Here is a 12,007-nt window from a genome sequence, read left to right on the forward strand (position 1 = left end):
GTGTTTTTGCAGTAGGTCCCTAAGATTCTTGTCGTATATAGGATCTTTGACTAATGATTTTGGAGTAAGTCCTGAGAAACAGCAGAGCGCTCCTGCCACATCAACGATCTTTGACAAGCGTTTTTGCAGTCGATCCATAAATCAACAGTGTGCTCCTGTCATATAGACGATCCTCGGTTAGCCTCTTTGCAGTCGGTCCCTAAAACAGCAGAGTACTCCTGTCACGTAGAGGATCTTTCATTAGCGTTTTACAGTCGTTCCTTCAAACAGCAGAGCGCTCCTGTCACATAGAGGATCTTTGAGTAGCGTTTTTGCGGCAGGTCTCTAAAACAGCAGAGCGCTCCTGTCACATAGAGGATCTTTGAGTAGTGTTTTTGCAGCAGGTCTCTAAAAGCAGCAGGGCGCTCCTGTCATACAGCATTTTTTCAGCAGGTATCTGTAGCACAGCAACATAAAGCATAGCGTTTATTCTTTTTTATGTAAACTTGTTTCATTTTAGCTTTCGTTTGAAGTAGTTTTCTTCTTTTTCCACTTGCATGACGTTCAGAAACATAACGTACGACGTTGACTGACTGCATCAGGCGGCACAGCCGAGCGCTCCTGTTGTAGAGTAGGGATGCTCCCATCAGGGTTTTAGGCTGCCGATTCCGATACCGATCACCCAGAACAGAAATGGACTCATACCGACACCGATACCGATCACATGGATTAATGATCCATTTTTCAATGTATTTATAACGAGTGCTGTTGGCCAGGGGTGTCCTATAAAGGGGAAAAGTCAGGACAGTTCCAAGGTCCCTTGACCGTCAGGGGGCCCAAAAAAATAGGTCATTTTTAATCAAAATTAATCATGAATTAATAAAGGGATGATTTATTTTCATGGCTGCACCCTTGCTACTGGCCACATGATACGAAAAAGGAAGCATAAAATTTCCTTCATTTAGACAAAAACATCAACTTCCAGAGGATGAGACGCCTTCAGTGGCGGAGCTACGGGGCGGCCAGTGGTGGGCGTGGCCACCCCAGGTCCCTCTCCGGCCACGCAGACGAATCAGGTATCAACTTAATGCCACCCCTACGTGAGTAAGGCTCTCACCTTGGCCACCCCAATGAAACATGTCTTGCTCCGCCACTGCTCTTCTTTAAGGAGACTTTGGCAAACTTCCACGGCTGAGAAAGGCTGCTCTCGTCCGATGAATTCAATTAGTTTTCGGGTTGTTAGCTTAGCCGTCTGACTGTCACGCACATACGGGTGAGTGGCTGCGTTAGCTGTCGTTTGACGTGAGCGGCCGTGAGCCTCCAAAACTCACCACACTGCGTCAAGTGTTGTTCTTCAAAGCTTTTTACCCCCGCAAGATCGTTTTGGTGGCATGTGTTAGCATGATTGCTTTTGTTTTGAGGGAAAGCGGGAGGACGACGCTACCCAAGGTGTTATTTAGGGCAACACACTACACTGCACCAAAGGATGGCTGCGGCTGCAATAGTGGTAGCCACAGGTGATCGGCGTCGAGAGGCATTTATCGGCATGTGACGATCATGTGATTTTTTTACGGAAATTGGCCGATACTGATCGGTGGCTGATCTATCGGAGCATCCGTAGTACAGATACTCTTTGACTAGTGCTCCTGACGTATGGCTCTTTGCTCGCGATTCTGCAGCTGCTTCCTACAACAGCAGAGTGTGCTTATCTTACTGAGGATTTTGCATACTAAGCAAAAATGGGATTAAACAAGCAAGATTGACGAGATGGCTTTTAACATGAAAAGGTGGACAGGTCAGTGCAATTTCGGGCGGGTGCAGGGAGGGAGATCCAGAGGGAGGGGGCAGCCAAACTAGAGGCTCTGTCGCCCCGGGTACGGCGCTTGGCTACTGAGGATGGGGGACAGGAGCTTGGCGTCAGAGGAGCAAAGGGGACGGTTTGGGGAGTGAAAGTTGAGGGGGTCAGTGAGGTAAGCGGGAGCCAGGTTGTGTACTGCTTTGAAAGTGAGTAGCAGGATTTTAAAGTGTATACGGTATTGGACAGGAAGCCAGTTGTTGCTTCATATACTGAAGATCCAATAGCAAATGTGTGAAACCTTCACGTCCAACATGATGCATCCCACATGCAGGTGTTACGTAGCTCAGTGGAACTCACATGCAATGAAATCCAAACACGACCCTCCCTTTAAGTATACTCTGCAAGTTGCGTCCTGCCCTCAGCCGGCCGTGCACTGATGTGTCAGCGAGAGAAGACGGTCCGCCCTTGAGGATGATGTCAGGAGCCGTGATGAATTACATCAGTGACCTCCACACCAGACGCACACATCACCCCCCCGTCTCATGCAATTACAATCACTGCATTGCAAGTCTGCCTACCCACCTACAGTATCTACGGTATCTACAGTATCTATGGTATCTACGGTATCTACGGTATCTACAGTATCTATGGTATCTACGGTATCGACCTACCTAAGCCTTCTAATGTGTCTCCATTCCACCTTTCCGTTGCTATGCACACTCTGACAAAAGACAGCCACTGACCCTCAGTCAGGTGAGGTTAAAAGGTGACACCCAAAGGCCCAGGTGTACAACACCTGTGCTCGGGTCGGCTCAATCTCATGCAGGTGAGTGTGACTCACCGTCTTTCCCCCCGGCCCGTGCCCCGCCCTGCTTTTAGCTCCTCTAATTGGGCTGTCATCCCCTCAAAGAGCCTTCCCAAAAGACTTCTTATCCTCTTACAGGGGAATGACATCATCACAGTCGGGGAATAATAATAATAATAATAATAATAATAATAATAATAATAATAATAATAATAATAATAAAGATAGGCTAAGATTTGAACCATCATACATGAGAATTGTGTTTAAACTTAAATGGTGTTGAAATTTGACCCTGCTGTAGATTTAAAAAGACATTCATTTAGAAATTAATACAAAAAAAATGGTGACACTCTACATAAAATTGTAAATGAATTAATTATAAACAATGAATATAATATATTTTAAAATTATACTAATTTACTAATTATCCTAATTATATATTCTGTACATTACGTCATGGAATTACCATAATATATAACTATAACAAATCACTATAACAAGTTATTATCACAGATATTCCAGTCAATGATTCAAATCAGTGAAGAAAATGATTATGTTGAAGAAAAATAATACAAAAAAATATATTACAACAAATATTTTGAGGATAATTGTTCATAAGCAAAAATAAATAAATAAATAGTAAATGTCCCGTAGAATACTGTACATCTTCACAAAGCATAATCAACAGGAAATCAAATACTACTACTACTACTACTATATATCGCATGAAATAATATAGAAGTAAAATCAAAGATGGCGCCCTCCGTGGCAGACGTCTCTGTGACACTCTCCCGTGTTTTTCTATTTTTTGCTATCTTATTGTTCATTTTGGACATTCAACACACTCACGCAGTACATTACAACAGGGAGACACTTTTGAACATCGGCAGGGTTCACCATGAACTTTCATTTAGCCTCTCAGACTTTGCCTTTCTTCTGCGCCGGGAGAACGCAGCAGCCTGCGGCCCCGGTGAGCTGAATACCCGGCGAGCAAAGCATCCGAGGCGTAAACGAGGCAAGCGAGCCGGCCTGCATGCTAGGCTAAAAGCTAGAGCGACTAGGCCACCGCTACCAAGCTTGCTGCTAGCCAACGTCCGCTCTCTTGAAAACAAGATGGACGAACTACGAGCAAGGATTACAGCTCAACGTGAGATCAGGGAATGCTGTGTCCTCACCTTCACAGAAACCTGGCTGACGGAGGATATACCGGACTCGGCGATCCAGTTGGAATCATTTGCTGCTTACCGGGGAGATCGGACTTTAGCGTCTGGTAAACACAGAGGTGGCGGCGTCTGTGTTTACGTAAACAAACGGTGGTGCACAGACGTACAGACGATGGAAAAGCACTGCTCGCAGGACATTGAGCTGCTGATGGTGAAATGCAGACCTTTTTATTTACCTCGTGAGTTTAGCGCTGTGTATTTAACTGCTGTTTACATCCCACCACGAGCTAACACTGCTAATGCACTAGGCCTCCTGCATGACATCATCGATAAACACGAGACCAAACACCCAGACGCTGTATTCATTATATCTGGCGATTTCAACCACTGTAACCTCAGGACTGTCCTCCCCAAATATTACCAGTATGTGAGCTTTCCCACAAGGGAAAATAACATCCTGGACCAAGTCTACTGCAACATGAAAGGTGCTTTGAAGGCTGTTCCAAGACCCCACTTTGGAAAGGCTGACCACATCTCTATATTCCTTTATCCAACGTACAGACAACTTCTCAAAAAAGCTCCCCCTGTAAGTACAGCAGTTAAAGTATGGAATGAAGAAACTGATCAAGTACTTCAGGACTGCTTTGGCTGCACAAACTGGGATGTGTTTAAAACTGCAGCGGGGAGGGAAGATTGTACTGTTGATTTGGATGAATATGCTTCTGCTGTTACTGGCTACATTAGCACATGTATAGAGACTGTTACCACCACCAAGTATTACAGAAAATACCCTAACCAAAAACAGTGGATGAACTGTGATGTAAGGGCTAAGCTACGTGCTCGTTCGACTGCATTTGTCATGGGCACCGCTGATGACTACAAAAAGGCCAGATATGACCTGAGGAGGTCCATACGGGAGGCCAAAAGACAGTACAGACAGAAGCTGGAGGGCTACTATTCCACCTCAGACCCTCGGCGCATGTGGGCGGGGCTCCAGCACATCACAGACTATCGACAGCAGAGTAGCGTAGCCACGTCCAGCCAAACCACACTTCCAGATGAGCTGAACGAGTTCTATGCCCGCTTTGACACCCAAACTTCTGATGAGCAGAGAGGGTGGCTGAACCTGGGGAGCACACAGGACGCACCTCTCATGGTGACATCAGCTGATGTGCGCAGGGTTCTAAACAAAACAAACCCACGAAAAGCAGCAGGCCCAGACAACATCTCAGGACGTGCACTTCGGGTTTGCTCATCAGAGCTAGCTGATGTGCTTGCTGACATATTTAACCTGTCGCTTGCACAAGCATCTGTACCGACCTGCTTTAAGTCCACCACCATAGTGCCCGTACCCAAGAAGAGCAACGTGACCTGCTTGAATGACTATCGCCCTATAGCACTCACTCCTATTGTTATGAAGTGCTTTGAAAGAATAGTCATGACCCACATCAAAAAGAGCATCCCGGCGGCAACTGTGGACCCTCTACAGTTTGCATATCGCCAGAACCGGTCCACGGATGATGCAGTCAACACTGCCATCCACACAGCCCTTTCTCACCTACAGGGCCAGGACACATACGTCAGAATGCTATTTATAGACTATAGCTCCGCTTTTAATACAGTCAGCCCCCACAAACTCACAAATAAGCTCCTCACACTTGGCCTGTCTCCCTCCCTCTGTAACTGGGTGTTTAACTTTCTCACAGGCAGACCCCAGTCAGTCAGAGTCCACAACCGCACATCCAGCTCAAGAATTGTGAGCACTGGGACCCCACAGGGGTGTGTGCTGAGTCCACTCCTCTACACGCTCTTCACCTACGATTGCGTGGCCTCCCAGAACAACACCAGCATCATTAAATTTGCGGATGACACTACAGTCATCGGACTGATCACTGGTGGTGTTGAAACATCATACAGAAGAGAGGTGGCGGACCTCATAGCTTGGTGTCGTGATAACAATCTCCTTCTCAATACAGATAAGACTAAAGAGATGATCATCGACCCAAGAACAAGGGAAAAGGAGCCACATAGACCCCTGTTTATTGGTGAGACTGAGGTGGAGAGGGTGAAAACCTTCAAGTTCCTTGGCACACACATCAGCGAGGACCTCACCTGGTCTCACAACACCCAACAAATTCTGAAGAAGTCCCAAAGGAGACTGTACTTCCTGAGAAGACTGAGGAAATTTGGCATGTCCACCACAATCCTGAGTTGCTTCTACAGATGCACCATCGAAAGTGTCCTTACCGCCTCCATCACTGTTTGGTACGGTAACTGTACAACACGTGATAGGAAGGCACTCCAGCGGGTGATCAAGACCTCACAGAACATTGTTGGGGCAGCCCTCCCCTCACTGCAAGACATTTATACATCTAGAGTCCTACGCAGAACACACAACCTCATCAAGGACAGCACACATCCACAACACTCATTATTCACACTCCTGCCATCAGGCAGACGCTACAGGAGTTTGAAGTCCAGGACCACAAGGCTGGCAAACAGCTTTTACCCACAGGCCATCAGGCTTCTCAATGAAGCACTCAGACACGCCACACGCAACACACACTCATAGCACTTATTTATTTATTTATTTATTTGTATTATTTACTTGCATTAATGTCTCTTCTGTTGTTGTTGCTTAATTTCTTGGTATTTATGTATATGTGTTTATGTTTCTTATGTTCTTATTCTTTCTTGTGTTTTTCTTTCTTTTCCTTGGGAGAATGAACAGAATAAGATTTTCATTGCATGGTATAACTGCTGTTTTACCATGCACATGACAATAAAACTCTCTTGAATCTTGAATCTTGAAATAGTAAATAATGAATCTGAAATCTTTGGGGTTAGGTTGTAGTTGATATAAACGATCCACAAGCATGCGTGTACCTTCCAAAAAGGACTAAATCTCGTCTTCACGTTGGCTCGCTCGCTTCAAACCAGAGCGTCTGTGCAAACAAGAGCGGCTCTCATTTCCAGCAGGAGTGTGCCTCCCTTGTGTTTGCTGACCCTGCACCCATCAACATCCTTTCATCATCCCTCAGCATCGCCTGTGCACACAGAAATCCAAGATGATTTCATAACGAGCGGTTCCACTTGTAAAGAGTCAAGGCTGACTTGTTCACCTCAAAGGAGACCTGGTTAATAAAGTTAAAGCCTGGGCTCAACAGTAGGTCTTTACAATCCTGGCTCCACATTAGCCCAGCGTCTCGCCTGCAGGGGCCTCAATGCTGAGTGCGCACGACACAATGGAGAGGACGGATTAGTCTTTGTGGGAAGTGACAAGTTGTGAGGGGTCAGGAGGCCTTTTTTTGGGGGGGGGGGCTTACCTGGGAAAGTGGTAGTTTGGTGGAGCCCTTCTTTGGTCACCATGGCAACAATGTTGCCCCTTTTGTCTTGACACAAACAAGTGGAAACATGTTCTAATCCGCCGCTTTCATCCCAGTGTAATTAATTTACCCGCTTTCACACGCTCAACTTCTTATTAGGCTGCTCATTACTGTGACAAAAGTGGACCTCCGGGCTATGACAGCTTCTCCACGGGGAGCCCCAGCCCCTCACAACACGCGCCCGCCTCTCCCCAGTGCCCCCCTCGGGCGGAAACAACCTCCGCTGGTGCTCAGCGGGGGGCGCGGGGCTGCCGGTGAAATTCCCACGTCCGAGCAACTGAAGGCAGGTGTGGAGGGGAGCCTTTTGGAGCATCTGTTCAACGTGTAAACACCGCCAGGGCATATGGACAACATGCGGTGCTGTACCTCCTGACTTATTAACGCCACGCCCGCTGGCTTTGTTGTGTAAATACAGTGCCGTCTTTATAGCTTTGATCCACATCCACAAGTATGGGACCTGTTTTCTCATTTCAATCAAAAGTGATCAAGGCGATGAAAATACCAATAATCTCTTTTCCACTGTACTGGCAAAAGCAAATACTACCACGTACTATTCACATACTACAGTATAGACTAATATACTATAGACATAAACACACCTACAAAATCTATGGTAGAAATGCTCTTCCACACTGACCTACTGTATGATGACACCATCACGTCTATTCAAGATTCAAGAGTTTTACTGTCATACGCACAGGAAAACAGGCAGTTGTACTATGCAATCTATCTACACTGCTGGGAAGAAGTGTTGGCCCCCTCCCTGATTTCACATTGTTTGTCACACTTAAATGTTTCAATGTAAATATTAGTCAATGACAACACAACTCAACACTTTATGGACTTTTTAAATGAAACTTGTTATTATTTAAAGGAGAAAACATCCAAAGCTACATGTCCCTGTGTGATAAAGTGATTGCCCCCTAAAGCTAATAAGTGGTTGGCCCCCCTTAGCAGCAACAACTGCAATCAAGCGTTTGTGATAACTTGCAATGAGTCTCTTCCAGCGCTGGGGAGGAATTTAGCAGAATTGTTGTCATTCAGCCACATTGGAGGCTTTTCCTTTCTAAGGTCATGCCACAGCATCTCAATAGGATTCAGGTCAGGACTTGGACTCGGCCGCTCCAAAGTTCAAAATCAAAATTGTGACTCGATCGTGGCTGGAGTCCATGTCTCACGACTCGAGTCACACCATCCATCCATCTTCTATGCCGCTTATCCTCACTAGGGTTGCGAGTGTGCTGGAGCCTATCCCAGCTGACTTTGGGCGAGAGCTGGGGTACACCCTGGACTGGTGGCCAGCCAGCCAATCACAGGGCACGTATAGACAGACAACCATTCGCACTCACATTCATACCTGTGGACAATTTAGTCTCCAGTTTACCTAACATGCATGTTTTTGGAATGTGGGAGGAAACCGGAGTACCTGAAGAAAACCCCCACACGCACGGGGAGAACATGCACACACAGATGCCCAAGCGGAGATTCCAACCCAGATCTTCCAGATCTCCCGACTGTGTGGCCAACATGCTAACCACTGGAGTCACACCTCAATATGATTAGACTGGTCTCAGCACTTTTAAGTAACCGGCCAGGACGGACAAACCTGATGACCTGAACGTTACCTTACCTTATTCACACACACACACGTGAAGACACACAATGGGTTTAGTGTGAAGCTCTTTCATTTCCCTGCTAATAATCTTTTAATCATAGAAAGCACCTGGGGGCTGCCGCAGGTTTTGGTGTTTTGTTTGCTCCAAAATGACTTTCCATGATGTCACTTCCCTTCTCTGAAGTGTGCAGACAAAGCGTGACCAGGTTTTGAAGCTAATCATGATGACATAAGAGGCAGACTAGTAGGCGTGTGTGTGTGTGTGTGTGTGTGTCTCACGTAACGCTGCACTGTTTTTAAGTGTGCTATTGTTTGTCTGAATTCAGGAAGTTTGTCTTTGGCTTCCATAGATTGTCTTCTTACTTCTGTGTGTTTCCACGTCTAACTAGCGATGTCCCCATCCACATTTTTTGGCTTCCAATCCGATCCGATTTTTTTTATAGTCTTGCCCATCTGATACGGTACCGATCCTTCTTTTTTTTTTTTTTTTTTTTGAATAATAACCTTTTGTGGCCGCACGGTGGTCTAGTGGTTAGCATGTTGGCCAACACAGTCACAGCCTGGAGATCGGGAAGACCTGGGTTCGATTCTCCCTTGGGCATTTCTGTGTGGAGTTTGCATGTTCTCCCCGTGCGTGTGTGGGTTTCCTCCCACATCCCAAAAACATGCATGTTAGCTTCATTGGAGACTCTAAATTGTCCATAGGAATGAATGTGAGTGTGAATGCTTGTTTGTCTATATGTGCCCTGCCATTGGCTGGCCACCAGTCCAGGGTGTACCCCGCCTGTCGCCTATCCCAGCTGGGATAGGCTCCAGCATGCTCCAGCAATGAGGAGAAGCGGTATAGAAAATAACCTTTTGTTATAAACATGAATTTGTGGAATTCTTCTTGGGGGGGTGCAGCACCAAATAAATTGCCCATTCAATTTCAATGGTAAAATTGTCACATAAAATATTAAAATTAGAATTTTTTGATGAACTGAGCTGAACAGGAACAGGAAAAAAAAATGGGGTAGAATTTTATCTTCCCACAATGACACTGCAATCTATGTCATCGTATTCTACCTTATAGATTTACTTGACAGCTGTTTTCTTTTACTGCTTCACCGCTGCCTTTGGCTCCCAATGAAAAAAAGCAGGGTAATTTCATGTTTGGTGCAGAAATGATGACACCGTGTACTGTACAGTACATACAGTACGTGTGTGCTGGGGGTGGAGGTGAGACCACGAGGTGACACGCAAATCTGTCAGCACATTGCGAATGAGGGCTTGCTGGGTCTTACTGCGTACTTTTATGTGTTACTGTTTTGCACACAAGCGCGCTACGTAACTGAGAGCAGCTGCTTGTAGTTTCTCTTGTCTTGAAGTCCCGGATTGAATGAATAGAGCTTAAAAAATAAAACAAAAAAGGCAACGCCGAGCTGCATAAGGGTCTAATTTCCTGTCGGGACAGAGTGTTCCCTGTTTGTTTTTTTTTACTTTGCGACTGTCATTGAGGCAAAATGATGTCTCTTGGCTGCACTGCTTCTAGGACGTGTTAGATACTTTTTGTCCAATCAGATTTCAGCTTTTAGCAATGGGGCTGTTTCTTTAACCCAAGGGTGTCCAAACTTTTTCCAAAGAGGGCCACATAGTGAAAAATGAAAGCAAGCAACTTTGCTGTTTTGCTATTTTGTAAGGCAGCACCTGTGATATGCTAAGAGGTTATTTCTGTTTCCAGAAGAAAACTGCATCTCAGGTTTGTGATATACTGGAGGTGAAAAAGCCTTTATTTGTATCAACTTCACTCTTTGCTTTTTCACACATTTTTTCTGTTTCTTTTGTTTTTTGTTTTGCAAAAATGTAAGCTTTTGTCTTAAATAATCTTTGCAAATGTACTTTTACTAAAGTAATATTATAATATATAATAATATATAATATAATATTGTATTCCCATAATATTTGGACTTTCTTCCAACAACATTAGAACTTTTTTCCCAACCCAGTTTTCCAAAAATGTTCATAATGTTACTGCTTTTCTTTTATTTCAACTCTATGCTCGTAAAATGACATTACTGTTCCTCGTAATATTACGGGTTCATTCTCGTAAAATTGCGACTTCGCTTCACGTCCTTTTTCTCTTCATATTTTGACTTTATTCTCATAAAATGACACCTGTTTTTTTCCCATTTTTGCTGTTGCCTTTTTTTATTTTCTTCTTGTGATACAACCTTATTCCTCTAATATTTTACATTTTATTCTTGTAACATAACTTTTTCTGCAACCTAATTTTCTGAAAATGACAACTTTATTTGTCGCTTTGTGGTTTCTCATAATATTACGAAGTTTAAAAAATAATGTATTTAGTCTTTCTTTAATATTTCAACTTTAAGCTGCTAAAATGTTGCTATTTTTCCGATATTATTACAATCTTATCTTCATAAAATTATACTTTTTTTCTTAATATTTTGACTTTATTTTTATAAAATTACTGATTTTTCCTTTTTTCCTGGTTTTGTTAAATTAGAATGCGCCGCAGGCTGCACTTTGGACGCCTTTGCTTTAACCAATCGCATGTCAGCTTCGCCTCACAGGGCCAGCTAGCAGGCGTACAGTGACGTCAGCATTTTTTGATCGGTGGATGTCTGAATGCCTACAAATGCGCTTGAACGCATGGTCATATGAACAGCGTCACGAAGAAAGGAGACAGACACTGTGTTGTTTATCGTTTTGTGTCTATTACGTGAACAAATAAGTGAGTTTATACAGTAATTTATTATACAGTAGTTTATTTTTTTTATTTTTATAATTTTTTTGTCATGTTTATTAGATAAATATATACAGTCAAACCTGTCTTAGCGGCCACCTGCCTATAGCAGCCACTGAAAAATCCCCCACAGCAAATTTACATGTTATAGACCCTGTGTATAGCAGTCACCTGTCCAACGCGGCCAGCGGCCACCCATTTTGTCTCCCTTGGTCAATATCTGACCTGCATATAGCAGCCAAATTACCAACTCAAGTAGAAGCTTCATGCACGAAAAAGTTTTGTTTTTCAATCAATGAAGGCGTCGTGTGTAGACTTTAATTACTGAGTCCTAGCTCAGTCACAATCATTCACAAGATCCACACAAACTGTCAGTTGTTCCACATAAAAAAGCCGTCTTCTTTTGAGCTTGCTATTTCCTGGTCAAACATGTAACTTTAAGAGCATTTGCACCAAAACATTACCGCAAATTAGGCTGGGAACAGGACGTGCTACAATAAAAAAAAAAACATATG

Source organism: Dunckerocampus dactyliophorus, chromosome 12, assembly GCF_027744805.1.
Source record: "Dunckerocampus dactyliophorus isolate RoL2022-P2 chromosome 12, RoL_Ddac_1.1, whole genome shotgun sequence".
Taxonomy (NCBI): domain Eukaryota; kingdom Metazoa; phylum Chordata; class Actinopteri; order Syngnathiformes; family Syngnathidae; genus Dunckerocampus; species Dunckerocampus dactyliophorus.